This window comes from Schistocerca piceifrons, chromosome 6 (assembly GCF_021461385.2).
Source record: "Schistocerca piceifrons isolate TAMUIC-IGC-003096 chromosome 6, iqSchPice1.1, whole genome shotgun sequence".
Lineage (NCBI taxonomy): Eukaryota > Metazoa > Arthropoda > Insecta > Orthoptera > Acrididae > Schistocerca > Schistocerca piceifrons.
The window spans coordinates 582,038,633-582,057,998 of record NC_060143.1 but is presented as its reverse complement, the minus strand read 5'-3'; positions in this window follow the sequence as shown (position 1 = coordinate 582,057,998).

Genomic DNA, 19,366 nt, shown 5'->3' with positions numbered 1-19,366 from the left:
GCAATACAGCAATCCTCAATTCCTACCTAACGGAACTCCCAATGAGACGCGAGGTAATGTCAACAACCAAACAGCTGATACTTGGGTGACGCGCGACAGAAATGTAAATATTATTGAGTTGGGCAATGAACCCAACCCGCAGCAACAACCGAATTTGCCGGAAAACGATCGACGACCGAACTAAGCGCTCGAGTTACGGTCGATAGGGAGCAGAGCGCAACGGAACCGACGATTTGTTTTCTCCGATATGATGACAGTAAGAAAATAGAAAAAGAATTATATCAGGATGCAGATTTTAACAGTACCAGTAAAACAAAGAAGATTATTCAGGCTATAACACGAGTTATGATTGGTAGTTATGAAGTGGAAGTAATGTTAGATACAGGAGCAGCAGCAAGTGTCATTTCAATGTCCTTATATAATGAACTCAAACAAATAATGAACATACAAACATTGCCAGTACAGAATTATCACATTATAAGTGCCACTGGTAACAAATCAAAGAATGTGAAATTTCAAGCTCTAAATAAGTACACAATTTCAAATATACCACTCAATTACAGTTATCTGGTAGTAGACAAATTAGTTATGCATTGCATAATAGGAATTGACTTTTTGAATGAACATCAATCAATCATAGATTTAGGAAAAGGGAAATGTCATTTAACCATAAACCAACAACAACTGACAATAGAGTTAACACAGGCTAAAAACTTAAACAGTAGACAAGGTAAGTTTGAACAGTTAAATTTTGTGTATCCACCAGCAACAAACATATGTAATTTAACTTTTAATGAAGCTGTAGCTCAGGGAATTAAACCTAATGATTTACATGAGAAATGCACACAATCTGAATATCTGACAAAGGAACAACAACTTGAATTACTTGAAGTTTTGCAGCAATTTGCTCAGGTATTTGTGGAGAAACCTGGAATTATTAGAGGCTATACTTATGAGATGGATGTTAAACCACACAAAACATACTGTAGAACATATTATAATATTCCTTGGTCAAAGAAACCCACAGTTTTGAAAGAGATTGAAAAAATGCAAGCTTGGGGTACCATTGAAAGATCACATTCACCATATTGCAATCCGATCCTAGCAGTTAATAAAGAGGATGGTAGTGTAAGGTTAGTGCTGGACGCACGTGAAATTAACAAAGTTATAATCCCAATCAACACACGACCTATAAATTTGGAAGAACAACTTTTAAAATTTCATAATGTACAGTATTTAACCAATATCGACCTCCGCTCATCGTTTTGGCAGGTGAACCTGTATAAAAACAGTCGTAAATACACTGCATTTCTATGTGAGGGACGTAGTTATCAATTTTGTGTTCTACCCTTTGGTCTACGAGTGAGTGCTGGAGTATTTATTGAAGCCTTAGATGCTGTTCTTGGACCACAATTGTTATCGCAAATCACAGTTTATGTTGACGACATTGTCATTGCCACCACTACTTGGGAAGAACACGTTAATCTTTTGAAGCAACTTCTGACAAAACTTTCTGATGCAGGTGTCACTATCAATTTATCAAAGACGAAATTAGGGAGGAGAGAAATCAAATTCCTTGGTCACATCATATCAACTGAAGGCATTTATCCAGACTCAAGAAAAATTGATGCAATAAAGAATTTTCCATCCCCACAGAATCGTAAACAACTCAAAGCCTTTCTTGGTCTATCTTCATTCTTCAGGAAATTTGTACCCTACCACCTTCTTAACAGTCCACATCTTCTATCTTTACTCAAAAGAAATAATATTTGGAAATGGACAGAGTTCTGTGAGACAGATTTTGAAGCGATTAAGAATGCTTTAAAAATGCACTATTATTATGTCATCCTGACATGACGTCAGACTTTTGCCTAGTAACAGATGCAAGTTCCTATAGGCTCGGAGCATTTTTATTCCAAATTCATGTAGAAAATGAACAAACAGTCATCAAACCTATGAGTTTTGCTAGCGATACGCTCACTGAAAGCGAAAAGTCATAATCAGTGACCGAGCGCGAAACACTTGCCACGTTTCGCTACTTTCTATGGGGAAAACGTACTAAGCTTTACACTGATCATCAAGCTCTTTCTTTCCTGCTATCATGCAAGTTATTACATTCACGTCTTGCACGCTAGTGTGCATCACTACAAGAATATGATTTTGATATTATATACATAAAAGGAGAATCCAACATTATAGCCGATGCTCTATCTCGTTTGCCACAAGTTCTACAAGAATTTTCAGATGTGACAGAACAAACATCAGATTTCAAAATTTTACTCATGTATGACAGTACATTTGCACCTTACTACAAAAACATGTGCAGGAAGTTAGCCATATTGCAGGACAATGATCCCAGGTGGATCCAGATAAAGAATAAATTACGTGCAGGAACAGACCCACATCTTGAAAAATATTACACATTACACAAAGAAGTATTATTTCACTGACGAAACCCTGAATCGCAGCATTGGTGTGTTTGCTTACCTGAAGCTCATGTTGATGATTTTATTTTATTTACACACAGAACTTAGGGACCCTATGGTGTAACCAAATGTACAGATAAGAATATACAATATTGTTATTTTCCAAATTTAAGGCGAAGAGTATTGAGTAATATTAGGAAACGCATCATGTGTCAGAAAGCCAAATATTCTAATCGCACAACCATGAATGAAATGCACCCAATCATACCTAAGAGGCCATTACAGCTAATTTCTTTAGATATTGCTGACCCTATCCACAAGCACGTGGAGGAATGAAATACATCCTTGCTGTGTTAGATGTTTTCACAAAGTATTTAAAATTATATGCTTTACGTTCAGTTTCTACCACTGCTATTACCAGACGTCTATTAACAGATTATTTTGTACGAATAGGAAAACCTGAAGTTATGATCACGGATAATGCAGCATATTTTACCAGTTTAAAATGGAAGACATTTATTGAAGAACATAATGTTAAACATATTTTAATTTCAAGATTTCATGCGGCAGGAAACCCAGTAGAAAGAACATTTCGAGAATTTGGACAGTTTATGAGAACACACACACCAGAGAAGCACAAAATGGGTAGAATACCTAGCATCATTTGAACAAAAAGTGAACAATTTAACTCACATTTCTACTGGATACACACCAACTGAATTAATTATGGATAAAACAGAAAGAAATGAATGGACAGACCTTCTACCTAAATTGACAGCAACAACAAATCATGTTAGTTTAGAAGAAAAGGTAAGACAAGCTTGCACAACATTATGTGACAAAGCTAAGGAAAGAAAGCAGAAATATGACAGAGGTGTCAGGAAAGCACAAACATTTCACGTTGATGAGTTAGTTTTACTAAGAATACATCCTAAACCCACAAAACTGAAACATGTAAACAGGAAATGGCAGATCTTATACTCTGGACCATACCGAATTGCAAATATTCCACACCCTGGCTGTTATTCATTAGAATATCCATTAACACATAAACCCAGAGGTCTACATCCACACAAACATTTGAAAAAAATACATACAGTAAAAGGTTAGCTAATGAGAAGAAGATAATTAATATGATATACAGTTATGATGAGCCTACATTTAAGTTATACAGATACTTACAATCTAATGAATGCAGGTAAGTCTAGAAAGCAATGTGAACCATCCAATAGCTAATTAGATATTTGTTTATAACAGGAGTTGCTATTGAGGCACATACACATTAGAGGAGGCAGAGAACTGAACAGAATTATTTTCTTTAGGAGGCATGTGATAATAGTAATGTTGATATGAGTGATGTGAGTGACTGAATGAGATGAGTGAATGTAATTTTAGTTTAATAAGAGGATAAATAGTAACATGGAGAGAGGTAAATGGAATATAAGATGAGAAAATGGTATTATTATTATTATTATTATTGAAGTAAAAAAGTAAATGATGAAGACTAAGAGGAATATATATATATATATATATATATATATATATATATATATATATATATATAATGCTGAGGAATAAGTATATGTTATTTTGTGAAGAATGAATATTGGATGGGTGAGAATGTTATGAATAATTGAGAATATGTTGAGAGGAGAGAAACTAGATTTGAATGCTATATCACATGTACTCATGGAATACAGAATGAAAGTAGTGGAAAGAATATTACTTATTGAAAGATTGGTATGTCTGAGATAATAACTTATGTGATGTCTTATATATTCTTATAACTAAAGGTGAAAGTACAGATTTATGTGGAAAGAATTATTTACAGCAGCCACTGTTGGAAATATACCAGAATATGTAAATCTATAACACTTTAACACTAATCTAATGGGAACTTGTAATGAAATTTTTGGAGTTATGTTGGCTCGACACTTCAGATTGGAAGAATTATTTAAGAGAACATATTTAGCAGTCATCTAACGACATAATTAAATCTCATCTACTGTACTGAACTAATGCACCATTAAATAGAAAGGAGAATAAGGAGAAAACAAAACGTCAGTCCTCTGTTGTGGCTCATACTCTCACCCCTCCCTTAAAAATTTTATACATCTTGATGAAATATTTGACATTATATAATTCGTGATTATCTGACAGTATGGATAGACATACACACATATTTATTTATGAATAGAATTGTACAGGTACCACAAGGTAAATACAGAATGGATATACGGCATGGAACACAGCAGCAATTATCTAAGAAGATTTATTTATTTATTAAATAAAACATTTATTTATATTGCTTGATACTCATGAAAGGAAGGAGATGAATTACACAAACTTTATAGGAACATGATTGACTTGAACCAGATATATATATACACTTACCACACTGATGTACATACTTGTAGGATCCTAAGATATTTAGAGGGGCACCGTCCGCAGCTCGTGGTCATGTGGTAGTGTTCTCGCTTCCCACGCCCAGGTTCCCAGGTTCGATTCCCGGCGGGGTCAGGGATTTTCTCTGCCTCGTGATGACTGGGTGTTGTGTGCTTTCCTAAGGTTAGTTAGGTTTAAGTAGTTCTAAGTTCTAGGGGACTGATGACCATAGATGTTAAGTCCCATAGTGCTCAGACCCATTTTTTTAGAGGGGCACCGCTCTTAGAAACAGTAATAGAGGGGTACCACTCTTAGAAACAGCAATAGTGGGGACACCACACTTAGAAACAGTATTAGGTATAGGCACTTTTGCATTATATTAAGTTAACATGTATTTTGTTTACCATATTTTATTTTGTGTAGTCCACTGTAGGAGATGACTACTAGTATATATGAAGTAGTTAGCAACCATCCCATGAACCTATCTTCCTACAGAGGGCTGTCTTGAAGCTTGAAATATGTGTAAATTTTATTCCAGGGGGCAAGATGAATTTTAAGTTGAATATTCTAGCGAGTTGCCACAATTATCTTCAGATGTTGCAAGTGTAACGAAAGAGAAAGTAAAAAGAATGAGCTAACAAATAAAATAAATAAAATGTATATTTCAGTCTGAATGTAATGTAATTCACATGTCAGCACAATGATATTGAATGTAACGTAAAAATTTACTATATTTTTCATTTAATTCTGTATATGCACTATATGACAACAATGTAAGTACCTCATGTAATGATTAATTGTAAATATTTGTATATTTATATACTTACTATATCAAGAAATGTATTTTAAGGAGATGTTAATGAACTGCAAAGGACTTGTGCATGTAGCACATGATTCATATAAATGGAACTGAAAATGCAAAGAAGAAACCAACGTGATGGAACACTGGTCAAGAAATAGTTGCGTAGTGTCAGTATGCCTTGAAGTGTATGGTGTAGTGGAAGGTTGGTGTAAAAGACAAGCTCATCACCTGTCGTAGGCAGTGAGGTGTTTCCTGTGCCCTCATTGACCATTTATACCCCGGTAGACGCCACCAAAATTCGACTGCTGGAGATCACAATTTCGTGTTGACACATGGAACAAACTTTGGATTTTCTTCAAGTCACACACAAGAGATCGAGGCAGTACACACACACTCAGAATCCGATACTACGTTTAAAGACATTGGAGCAATATAATAGAAACATTTATTGTTCGAATTAATTCCATTGTAAAAACGAATCATGTGAACTGAATTCAAATGCAGTGCTAAGCAACGATAATGGGAATATGTTCACGTGTCTATGCAAGTAAACATTTTAGTCCCACAGCTAAATCGTGTGCATTACTTGCCAAAACTTATCAACTAAAACCAATATCAAAGTCACCTAAATGTGTTAGTAAGCCCCAAACAAAGGAATCAACTGTATCTCCCAGTGGACAGTTATAACAAATTGCCTCATGTATTACTACGTTTCAGCAAATTTGTAATAGATTACCCCATATCACAACAAAACCGTAAGAAATTGCCCCTTACATCGCCTTATTTACAGCAAAGTTGTTACAAAGTGCTCCAAAAATTATGTCATTACAGCAAATTTGTAAGCTGTTACCACAAACTCCGCTCTGGCACAGCAAGATTGTAAGAAAATTATGCTGTATTACAACAAAGTTGTAACAAATTACCCAATATATAAGAAAATATCTTATACTTCAACGCAATATAACAAATCGTAACAAGTTACGCCAAATTGTAACAAACTGCTGTACAAATACGCATTATCCATCTAAATTATAATAACTTGTGGCATACTTCAATGTGCTACTCGAAAACTATCGTAAAATACCTTACACATCCCCATGTTGCATTTTACTATTTATTGTACCATGAAATCAACACCATTTACGATAGGTTTCTGTAAAATGACGAAGTATGGTGTGAGAAAAGTCTTGTAGTCTCCACTGTGCGATGACATGTCAGTATTATCAGCAAAGGATGGCAAATGTTTTATACTGCAAGATAATGTTGACTCCCCATCTTGGGGGTCACTATAATGTTTGGATGACCTTCATATTGAGATGAGACAAAGACCAGTTTTGACAAATAAAGAGTTTTGAAGTGCCAACAACGTTTAGTTAAGTGCAAAAATAAAAAAAAAATCTTGTATGCTAGTGCACTCTAACAGTAACTTAGATCAGCAGTTGTGCCAAGTGTGTTTATGATGCTATAGAACAATTTTCTACAAATAATACAAACACTCCTTGACATCTCCAATACATGGTACAAAGATCGACCTAAGATCATTCGTTAACATGTAACTTATATTAGGAGTGCCAAATGCAAGTCATGTATACGCCACAGCTGCCAGAAGCTACCCGACTTGGTTGCCCCCTTCTCAGCACGGCTCCAGACACTGCTGTCCCACCTACACACGCGCAGTACCCTGCCTGCCCAGCAGTCAGTGGGTTTACTTCTGGGGACTGTGGCGGAGAAGTGCTGTGGTTACTCGCGAGGCCAGCCTGTCACATCTGGTGCGCCGCATTCTGCCTCTGTCTATGTATCCTCCACTTGTTCACGTTTATTATTTCTAAGAACTGTGAAGTGGCAGATTCATTGGTTTCAATCACATCTGAAACCATACCAATTATGAAACCTCCAATATGATTAGTGATGACTAAAGCTTTGGAGTTCGTTTTGCAGTGGAGGGCCGGCCGGAGTGGCCGAGCGGTTCTAGGCGCTACAGTCTGGAACCGCGCGACCGCTACGGTCGCAGATTCGAATCCTGCCTCGAGAATGGATGTGTGTGATGTTCTTAGGTTAGTTAGGTTTAAGTAGTTCTAAGTTCTATGGGACTGATGACTGTATTTTCTAAACGGTGCACGTATGAAATACATACTCCTCACTTATTCATAGCGACCCCAAAATGGCGGTCTACAATCACTCGTTCACTAGCTGAGCGCGAATCCTTCCTTCCTCCTACTGGTACAAGAAAAACTCGTCTCTTCTTTAACAACTGTCCATTACAAATTCATACATATAAGTTCATTCACATATATCACGTAATTACATTCACATATATTCATATTACATATCGCACGTCCATGGCGTGCTAACGTCTTAGTCTCTTATTTCTCCTTACATTTGTTAAGCGGTATTAACAGGGGGAAAATGTTAAATTTCTTAAATTGTCCTTTTACTCTATTTTAAAAATTGTTTTTCTCACTGGCTTTTGTTTCACTAGCGATTCTGAGAAGCTGTTCTTTCGGCACACGCTATCTCATTGTTCGCTGCACTTATGGCCAGCAGTAGCTCATTGTATACTGTATACTGTCTCCCTAAATAAAGAGACTTATTTCCGACAGTATACAGTAGGGGGACATTTGTGATAAACCTTTTGCATTTCTTTTATGTTTTCGTCTTCTTTAAAGGGAAAGAGAAAAGATGAAGCGTTAGCCCATCATAGAACCTATGCCTAACGTCAGGTATTTTTGATTTTCGGCACTGTGCTTGTCATTCATGCAAAAAAATTAATCTCATTCTAGAATGGTTTCCGTCGCGGTGCGCAGTGTGTCTTTGCGCATCTTACAGGGGACACTGAACTCCACCTTGCTTTTTCCCTACTTGGTCCCTACGATCAGCTGTTCGCCGCTGCGCATGTAACTGTTGAAGTACGCTCTGCTTCAAGCGCGGCTGCACGCCTCGGTACACTTCATCGCTCATGCCTCTCGCTTAAAGCTAGCGTGCTGTGAATTCTTTTCCATCGCTCTTATTTTAATTTTTTTTTTTCGTGTGATGTAGAGTTGACTACGTCATATAATGGTTTTCACTCGTTCACAATTATGTACATTTGTTTTAGTTCTTATTGGATATTCCGTGTTTCCTTAAGGAACATTAAAAGGTTTCCTTTGCTGCTATAGATATTTAAGTCTTAAGAAAGTACAATATCAAAATACGAGGAAAATTTCTTTTCACTAGGCTGCATCTCACTCTCTGCATGTTAGATAGTAGAAGAAAGGCACCGGAAATATAAATATTGTACCCCCCTAGCTGGAGAGGAACCGAGTGGCAGTCGGTTTACTCGTCAAAGAGCGACAAACCTCCTACCTTCTTGCGTTTTATTGATGCAACGGATAAGGAAAGAATGAAACTTGAATTTTCATTTAATAAATTTTCGCAAATCTTTATGTGGATACATGCCTTTTATTTTACAATTTTTTATATTTTCTATCAAGTAGCATCCTGGATGTGGCTTGTCAACAATGATATACGGACCAATATATAACAATTGCCACTTTTTATTCAGTGCCTTTAATTTCGATGATTTCGGATGCGTTCTTAGTAGTACCTCCTGTCCAATCTGGAATTCTGTTACGTTTTTCAATTTCCTGTCGTAAATTCCTTTCCTTATTCGAGCTTGCTCTTCCAATGCTATTAGCGCTACTTTCTCATCTAAGGCTACGTCTTTGTGCCGTAATTTAGGTATCGGTTTTGCCCATTCATCTAGCTCCACCTTTTCAAACGTAAGTTCGGCCGGTGTGTGCCCTGTTGATACGTGTGGTAGTTGATTTACTACGTGCTGAAACGGACCCAGGTATTCTATCCATTTCCTTTGGTTCTGTGGTATATATGTGCGGATAAACCTATTAAATTCACGGAAGCACCGTTCGACGGGACTTGCTTCCGGGTGAACTTGGATTCTAAAATAAGACGTATGTTTTGTGATTTTAAAAATGATTTCCATTGGTCACATGCTTGAGGTTTCCCAGTGCGTAGTATGTAGTCTTCCAGAATTCACCTTATAATTGGCCCTGACCTAACTGTTTTGACTGCGTACAGCTGCAGATACTAAAAACATCGTACAGGGCTACGATGTATTTAACTCCGCCGCGGGCCTGGGGATAAGGTCCTGCGGCGTCAATAGATACAAGATCCCTTGGCTGCTTTGGTATTATTGGGTGTAGTACGTTAATACATGTCCTTTTCTGATGCTTGACCTTTTGACACACCGCACAGCGTCTCATTACTTGCTCTACACGTCGCCCCATATTAGGGAAATAACAATACGCAGAAATTTTGGCGGCACACTTTAGCACTCCATAGTGTCCCCATGTGCGGTGCTGTGTTGAATTAAGTTGTCCACATATTCCTGAGGTACGCACACACACCACATATCCATTCGTCGATCTCTTCTGTGAAAGAGGACGCCATTGTGTATAATATATAATACTGCTCTAAACGTTCGTGTGTTCCAGCCTGCAATTTTTTTTTTTTACCTTGTTCCATCGCGGGTCTTCTTCCTGTAACCGTTGCACGTTTTTGCACATTTTACTATAATATGGTTTAAAAGTTCCATCATTTGTTAAAAGCACGTTGAAGTGTGATGTTTGTTCCTCTAACTCGTGGAAATCGGTAAGACCTTGAGGTAACCGTGATAGTGCATCTGCCAAAACATTCTGTTCCCCTTTTATGTACACTATCTCAAAATCAAGCTCTTGGACATACATGCACCACCTCGCTATTCTCTTATGTAACAACTTGCACGTAAGAAGAAAGGACAGGGCTTGATGATCACAGTAAACTTTGGTATGTTTTCCCCAAAGGTAATATTGAAATTTACGAAACGCCCGAACTACTGCTAACGCTTGTAGCTTAGTTACGGAATAAGATCTATCACATTCTGTGAGGGTTCTACTGGCAAAACTGATTACATTGACTTCTTCCTTACCATCCTTTGTTATTATTTGAAACAGGCACGCACCGAGCCAACACTTCATATTCATATCCCTTAACAAAACTAGGTTATTTACGAAAAATGCTATGATATTTGAAGAGTAATTTTGTCATTTCACTTCGCTGTTCATTGTTAAGACAAATGGATTTACTTATATTACTGTCTACTATTTGCTTATCGAGGATCTCCCTACCAGCGTCATCAAGTTCCATCTCCTTTGCCATTAAGACTTGAGGGTAGATAAGTTTGACATTAATGTCGGGTATCGGCCTACTCTGATTTGTCATTGTAGTTCTTATTAAGTCCACAGTCAGCGTGCGCTCTCCTACCTACATGACATTGACATTCCCCGCTGCCGATATCTATTTTTATCCCATATCTTCTGAACACCTCCATACCAAGTATACAGTTCACTATAAGTCTGTCTACCAACAAGAAAGTGCACTGCAAAATTACACCACATATGCTAATGGGTATGCTGGCCTGTAATTTTATAACTTTATATTTACTTCGCATCGCCGTTACGATCTTACAGTTCTCTACAGGTAGTGTGGGTACATTTACTTCCCTCGCTATCTCTTTGAACAAGCTAGTAGACATCAGGCTTGTTGACGCGCCACTATCAAAAACAACTAGTACATCTATGTTTCCCACCTTTACCTTTATTGTTGCTTGAATAATTTCACTTACCTTGTGTGGTGTCACCGCCAGACACCACACTTGCTAGGTGGTAGCTTAAATCGGCCGCGGTCCATTTAGTACATGTCGGACCCGCGTGTCGCCACTGTGTAATCGCAGACCTAGCGCCACCACCAAGGCAGGTCTCGTGATACGAGAGAGCACTCGCCCCAGTTGTACGAGAACCTAGCTACCGCCCCAGTTGTACGAGAACCTAGCTACCGCCCAGTTGTACGAAGCCTTTCTCTCTCATTAGCCGAGAGACAGAATAGCCATCAGCTAAGTTAATGGCAACGAACTAGCAAGGCGCCATTTGTATCAGTGCCTATAGCTTACGAGTATTCAAGAGAGATGTATTCCAAGGAATAATAAAAAGATAAGTAATAAGCATCTACATACTTTTCTTCTTATTCATTTATAAGTTCTCATGTTCCAGACTTCACGCCCGTCTGCTTTAGCCTTGCGTGCCCTATCGGCTACAACGTTAGTCTAGCATTCCTTTTCAGCCATCAACTTCACGGTGTCGGCCCAGCTACCGACACAACACCTTGCGTGTTGTTTCTTTCTCTTCAGTAAACAAGTTTTCTTTCATTTCTGTGTCCTTATCATACCTTAAAAATAGATTCTGGATATGCTGTATGTGTAGGTTTGTTTCGGTGTCTACTTCCTCCTTTCCGTTCGTGTTCGTGTTAGTGTTTAAGTCGCTCATATTTAGTACTGTGGCACACTGACAGTTCATCACCTTCTTACTCTAGTCACGCTGGGGGCGGTAAAGGTATTGTTTCATTTTCTGCCGTCACGTCTACTATGTGCACCGTATGTTCGCGTGCTCGCCAGTTCGTGTCCCGGTTGTTTCGATTTGACTGTTCGGGCTGCCTCTTCTCTCTCGGATCCCTGTGTTGCATATTCCGATCCTGGTAATTTGCATTTCCTTGTCGCCTATTGTCAAAGTTTTCCCTCGAATTTCTAATGTCTCGGCCATTGCCGTACCTATGGGGCTGATATTTATTTTCGTATCCTCTGTCACCCTGTCGCTGACGGGTAGACCGATTGTACGGATTTCCGTTGTGGCGCGGCGTTGCATACGGATGCCATTCATTCATACGCACACGACCATTATAATTTCCAAAGCCAATGCCGTTACCGTAGTTGTTCTTCTCGTTTGGGTTGTGTTAATTATCGTTACGATAACTAGGCGTGGCTTGCTCATCCTCACGAAACAGATCTACTGTGTCGAGCACTGAAAGAAAATACTCGAGATCGTATTCGGGAACGGTTACTAATTTTTCCCTAACATTTGCAGGTAACTTGATCTTTAAGATTTTCAGTACATCGACATGAGAGATTGGATTATTCCAGTAACGGGTCTTGTTTACGTATTTTTCAAAATAGCTTCTTAGCCCCCCGAATTTTGAATGATATGGTACTGGGTTAAATACCTCTCGTCTTAACCTCTCCTGGATAGCTGTTGACCAGTATTTATCTAAAAATGCATTCTCAAACTGATCATATGTCTCACAAAGTTCTGACGTCTCCGTAGCCCACAAAAGGGCATCATCCTCGGTGTGTTCTACTACATATCTGATCTTTTGAGTTTCTGTCCATGTCCTGGGCAGTTAATTTCTAAAGAATCGGACGAACACTTTCGGGTGCGTTCACGTTTTCTCATTTGAGAATACGGGAAACTGTCGATGTTTTATTAAGCTCTCATTAATTAACAACGCTGTCAAGCACGGCGGAACAGCATTTCCCTGCGGTCATGGTATATTTGTTTCACCAAAGTTTTGCCCGTTGCTCGCGTCGTGCATCGACATGCGGTCGCGCGGCGTGGGTTGGGCATTGTTGTCCAGGCCACTGATTTCTCCCACCGGCGGATGGATGTTTATCGCTCCGCTTACCGCCCCCGGCGACGATATTCCCGTTCTTTGCTAACTATTTCGTCTCTTAACCTTCGTTCTAACTGTCTGATATCATGTCCTACGCGTTTTAAGATTTCTTCTTCCTTGTCCCCTATTACTTCCTTTACTGCTGCCACATAAGTACACTGTTCACGTACGCATTTTTCTGCGAACGTTGTATTTTCGTCCTTTGCATTGCCCTTTACCGATTCATAAAGCTGTACAATGTCTGAGTTGGTTCTGTTGTGTTCTAACTTGAGTGATCCTATCTCCAACGTGATTGTTTCTACATTTTCTGGCAAGTCGTCACAGAAATAATGTAGCTTCGCTACTTCTGATTGTACATTGTCTAAGTTGACATGCGTATTCTTTTGCATTGCCTGTAAATTTTCTTGGGTTTCTCTAATTCCGGATAGCTCCTGTCGATATGTGTGTGTTAGTGTTTCAAATTTTTCTCCCATTATCCCTTTTAATTTCTCACCCATATCGTGAACCGAAATTTGTACTTGTTCATTAATTTTCCTATCCACCTACGTGGAGATTTGCGCAGTCTGCTGTGTGAACTTCGTATCCAGACTATTGGGTTCTGTGCGCAAATTTTTTACCTCGTCTGAAATGTGTGTCATGTTTGTATTAACCTTCCCGATCTCAGTCTTTACTGTGGTCATGTCTGCTTGTATCGTTTCTAAACTTGACATTTTAGTCTCTAAACCCGGCATTTATGAATCTATGTCTGCTTTCATTGCATTCATGCCTGTTTGTATGGTTTCTGTTGAGGCTCGAAATAAGGCTTCTTATCGTCGCTATTCACTTCCGGCCTACGTCTGTCAGCAGCTGGGTCCGTACTATGCGTACTACTCTCATTTAAAATATTCTCTTGCCTCGAGGTACCATTAGTTACGTCTATTGTAATCAACGTATTGCTCGTCATGAAATGAAATGTTCCGTCTTCACGGGCGTCGAATGCGACAATGGCATGTCGCGCCCAGCATCCAAATAATCACCGCTTGACGGTTCCAAACACTCATTGCTGCATTTTGCAAATGAACATCCACTACATTGGCATTTTCATTTTCGAATGACATTTCCTTATTGTTTTGACCCTCCATTATAGAAATCCTTATACCACTGCAGTTACCAAAATCAAAATTTTCTCTCTAAAGATTTTACTTCCGCGCTACTTCCCACTCGAAAAAAAGGCATACACAGCTGTTTTGGTACTGCGAACGGCTGAAAGCAAGGGGAAACTACAGCCGTAGTTTTTCCCGAGGGCATGAAGCTTTACTGTATGATTAAATGATGGTGGCGTCCTCTTGGGTAAAATATTCCGGAGGTAAAATAGTCCCCCATTCGGATCTCCAGGCGGGGACTACTCAAGAGGACGTTGTTATGAGGAGAAAGGAAATTGGCATTCTACGGATCGGAGCGTGGAATGTCAGATCCCTTAATCGAGCAGGTAGGTTAGAAAAATTAAAAAGGGAAATGCATAGGTTAAAGTTAGATATAGTGGGAATTAGTGAAGTTCGGTGGCAGGAGGAACAAGACTTTTGGTCAGGTGAATACAGGGTTATAAATACAAAATCAAATAGAGGTAATAATGAATAAAAAAATAGGAGTGCGGCTAAGCTACTACAAACAGCATAGTGAACGCATTATTGTGGCCAAGATAGACACGAAGGCCACGACTACTACAGTAGCACAAGTTTATATGCCAACTAGCTCTGCAGATGATGAAGAAATTCATGAAATGTATATTGAGATAAAAGAAATTATTCAGGTAGTGAAGGGAGAAGAAAATTTAATTGTCATGGGTGACTGGAATTCGAGTGTAGGAAAAGGGAGAGAAGGAAACATAGTAGGCGAATATGGATTGGAGTTAAGAAATGAAAGAGGAAGCCGTCTGGTAGAATTTTGCACAGAGCATAACTTAATCATAACTAATACTTGGTTCAAGAATCAAAAAACAAGGTTGTATACATGGAAGAATCCTGGAGATACTAAAAGGTATCAGATAGATTATATAATGGTAAGACAGAGATTTAGGAACCAGGTTTTAAATTGTAAGACATTTCCAGGGGCAGATGTGGACTCTCACCACAATCTATTGGTTATGAACTGTAGATTAAAATTGAAGAAACTGCAAAAAGGTGGGAATTTAAGGAGATGGGAAACAGATAAACTGAAAGAACCAGAGATTGTACAGGGTTTCATGGAGAGCATAAGGGAACAATTGACAGGAATGAGGGAAAGAAATACAGTAGAAGAAGAATGGGTAGCTTTGAGGAATGAAATAGTGAAAGCAGCAGAGGATCAAGTAGCTAAAAAGGCGAGGGCTAGTACAAATCCTTGGGTAACAAAAAAAATGGTTCAAATGGCTCTGAGCACTATGGGACTTAACTACTGAGGTCATCAGTCCCCTAGAACTTAGAACTACTTAAACCTAACTAACCTAAGGACATCACACACATCCATGCCCGAGGCAAGATTCGAACCTGCGACCGTAGCGGTCACGCGGTTCCAAACTGACGCGCTTAGAACCGCACGGCCACACCGGCCGGCCTTGGGTAACAGAAGAGATACTGAATTTAATTGATCAAAGGAGAAAATATAAAAATGCAGTAAGTGAAGCAGGCAAAAAGGAATACAAACGTCTCAAAAATGAGATCGACAGGAAGTGCAAAATGGCTAAGCAGGGATGGCTAGAGGACAAATGTAAGGATGTAGAGGCTTATCTCTCTAGGGGTAAGATAGATACTGCCGACAGGAAAATTAAAGAGACCTTTGGAGAAAAGAGAACCACTTGTATCAGTATCAAGAGCTCAGATGGAAACCCAATTCTAAGCAAAGAAGGGAAAACAGGAAGGTGGAAGGAGTATATAGAGGGTCTATACAAGTGCGATGTACTTGAGGACAATATTACAGAAATGGAAGAGAATGTAGATGAATATGAAATGGGAGATACGATACTGCGTGAAGAGTTTTACAGAGCACTCAAAGACCTGAGCCGAAACAAGGCCCCGGGAGTAGACAACATTCCATTAGAACTACTGATGGCCTTGGGAGAGCCAGTCCTGACAAAATTCTACCATCTGGTGAGGAAGATGTATGAGACAGGCGAAGTACCCACAGACTTCAAGAAGAATATAATAATTCCAATCCCAAAGAAATCAGGTGTTGACAGATGTGAAAATTACCGAACTATCAGTTTAATAAGTCACAGCTGCAAAATACTAACACGAATTCTTTACAGACGAATGGAAAAACTGGTAGAAGCCGACATCGGGGAAGATCTGTTTGGATTCCGTAGAAATATTGGAACACGTGAGGCAATACTCACCTTACGACTTGTTGTTGTTGTTGTGGTCTTCAGTACTGAGACTGGTTTGATGCAGCTCTCCATGCTACTCTATCCTGTGCAAGCTTTTTCATCTCCCAGGACCTACTGCAACCTACATCCTTCTGAATCTGCTTAGTGTATTCATCCCTTGGTCTCCCTCTACGATTTTTACCCTCCACGCTGCCCTCCAATACTAAATTGGTGATCCCTTGATGCCTCAGAACATGTCCTACCAACCGATCCCTTCTTCTCGTCAAGTTGTGCCACAAACTTCTCTTCTCCCCAATCCTATTCAATACTTCCTCATTAGTTATGTGATCTACCCATCCAATCTTCAGCATTCTTCTGTAACACCACATTTCGAAAGCTTCTATTCTCTTCTTGTCCAAACTATTTATCGTCCATGTTTCACTTCCATACATGGCTACACTCCATACGAATACTTTCAGAAATGACTTCCTGACACTTAAATCAATACTGGATGTTAACAAATTTCTCTTCTTCAGAAACGCTTTCCTTGCCATTGCCAGCCTACATTTTATATCCTCTCTACTTCGACCATCATCAGTTATTTTGCTCCCCAAATAGCAAAACTCCTTTACTACTTTAAGTGCCTCATTTCCTAACCTAATTCCCTCAGCATCACCCGACTTAATTAGACTACATTCCATTATCCTTGTTTTGCTTTTGTTGATGTTCATCTTATATCCTCCTTTCAAGACACTGTCCATTCCATTCAACTGCTCTTCCAAGTCCTTTGCTGTCTCTGACAGAATTACAATGTCATCGGCGAACCTCAAAGTTTTTATTTCTTCTCCATGAATTTTAATACCTACTCCGAATTTTTCTTTTGTTTCCTTTACTGCTTGCTCAATATACAGATTGAACAACATCGGGGAGAGGCTACAATCCTGTCTTACTCCCTTCCCAACCACTGCTTCCCTTTCATGTCCCTCGACTCTTATAACTGCCATCTGGTTTCTGTACAAATTGTAAATAGCCTTTCGCTCCCTGTATTTTACCCCTGCCACCTTTAGAATTTGACAGAGAGTATTCCAGTCAACATTGTCAAAAGCTTTCTCTAAGTCTACAAATGCTAGAAACGTAGGTTTGCCTTTCCTTAATCTTTCTTCTAAGATAAGTCGTAAGGTCAGTATTGCCTCACGTGTTCCAGTGTTTCTACGGAATCCAAACTGATCTTCCCCCAGGTTGCCTTCTACTAGTTTTTCCATTCGTCTGTAAAGAATTCGTGTTAGTATTTTGCAGCTGTGACTTATTAAGCTGATAGTTCGGTAATTTTCACATCTGTCAACACCTGCTTCCTTTGGGGTTGGAATTATTATATTCTTCTTGAAGTCTGAGGGTATTTCGCCTGTTTCATACATCTTACTCACCAGATGGTAGAGTTTTGTCAGGACTGGCTCTCCCACGGCCGTCAGTAGTTCCAATGGAATATTGTCTACTCCAGGGGCCTTGTTTCGACTCAGGTCTTTCAGTGCTCTGTCAAACTCTTCACGCAGTATCATATCTCCCATTTCATCTTCATCTACATCCTCTTCCATTTCCATAATATTGTCCTCAAGTACATCGCCCTTGTATAGACCCTGTATATACTCCTTCCACCTTTCTGCATTCCCTTCTTTGCTTAGAACTGGGTTTCCATCTGAGCTCTTGATATTCATACAAGTCGTTCTCTTATCTCCAAAGGTCTCTTTAATTTTCCTGTAGGCGGTATCTATCTCACCCCTAGTGAGATAGGCCTCTACATCCTTACATTTGTCCTCTAGCCATCCCTGCTTAGCCATTTTGCACTTCCTGTCGATCTCATTTTTGAGACGTTTGTATTCCTTTTTGCCTGTTTCGCTTACTGCATTTTTATATTTTCTCCTTTCATCAATTAAATTCAATATTTCTTCTGTTACCCAAGGATTTCTACTAGCCCTCGTCTTTTTACCTACTTGATCCTCTGCTGCCTTCACTACTTCATCCCTCAAAGCTACCCATTCTTCTTCTGCTGTATTTATTTCCCCCATTCCTGTCAATTGCTCCCTTATGCTCTCACTGAGTCTCTGCACAATCTCTGGTTCTTTCAGTTTATCCAGGTCCCATCTCCTTAAATTCCCACCTTTTTGCAGTTTCTTCAGTTTTAATCTACAGGTCATAACCAATAGATTGTGGTCAGAGTCCACATCTGCCCCTGGAAATGTCTTAAAATTTAAAACCTGGTTCCTAAATCTCTGTCTTACCATTATATAATCTATCTGATACCTTTTAGTATCTCCAGGGTTCTTCCATGTATACAACCTTCTTTCATGATTCTTAAACCAAGTGTTAGTTATGATTATCTTGTGCTCTGTGCAAAATTCTACCAGGCGGCTTCCTCTTTCATTTCTGTCCCCCAATCCATATTCACCTACTATGTTTCCTTCTCTCCCTTTTCCTACACTCGAATTCCAGTCACCCATACAGTATTAATATGTTCGGAGGAATCATACATTGTCTTATAATATAGCAAGACAGTGTCAAAGGAGTATGAATTTAAAGTGTGTTACTAATTACTTTTATTGTAAAAAACAATATATCAAGACATTGACAAAGATAGAGTAAATAACTCTACATGACGTATTGTTAATCAGGCGTAATATTTCATCCTGGCGGAAGATACAGCGTAGCAATATCAAAATATACTTATATTATCGTTAGTAATCTTCCTTTTTTAGATCTACCGGCGTAGTTGCTGTAAGATTGCAAGTAGTAACCGAAAACTATCGAAGACGTCACATATCATACGGCTAAAAAAGAATGCGTCATGTTTTTTGTATCATCATAGTCTTGCTTGGTGTCACTCTTTTGTATGGCCGAATCATTTTA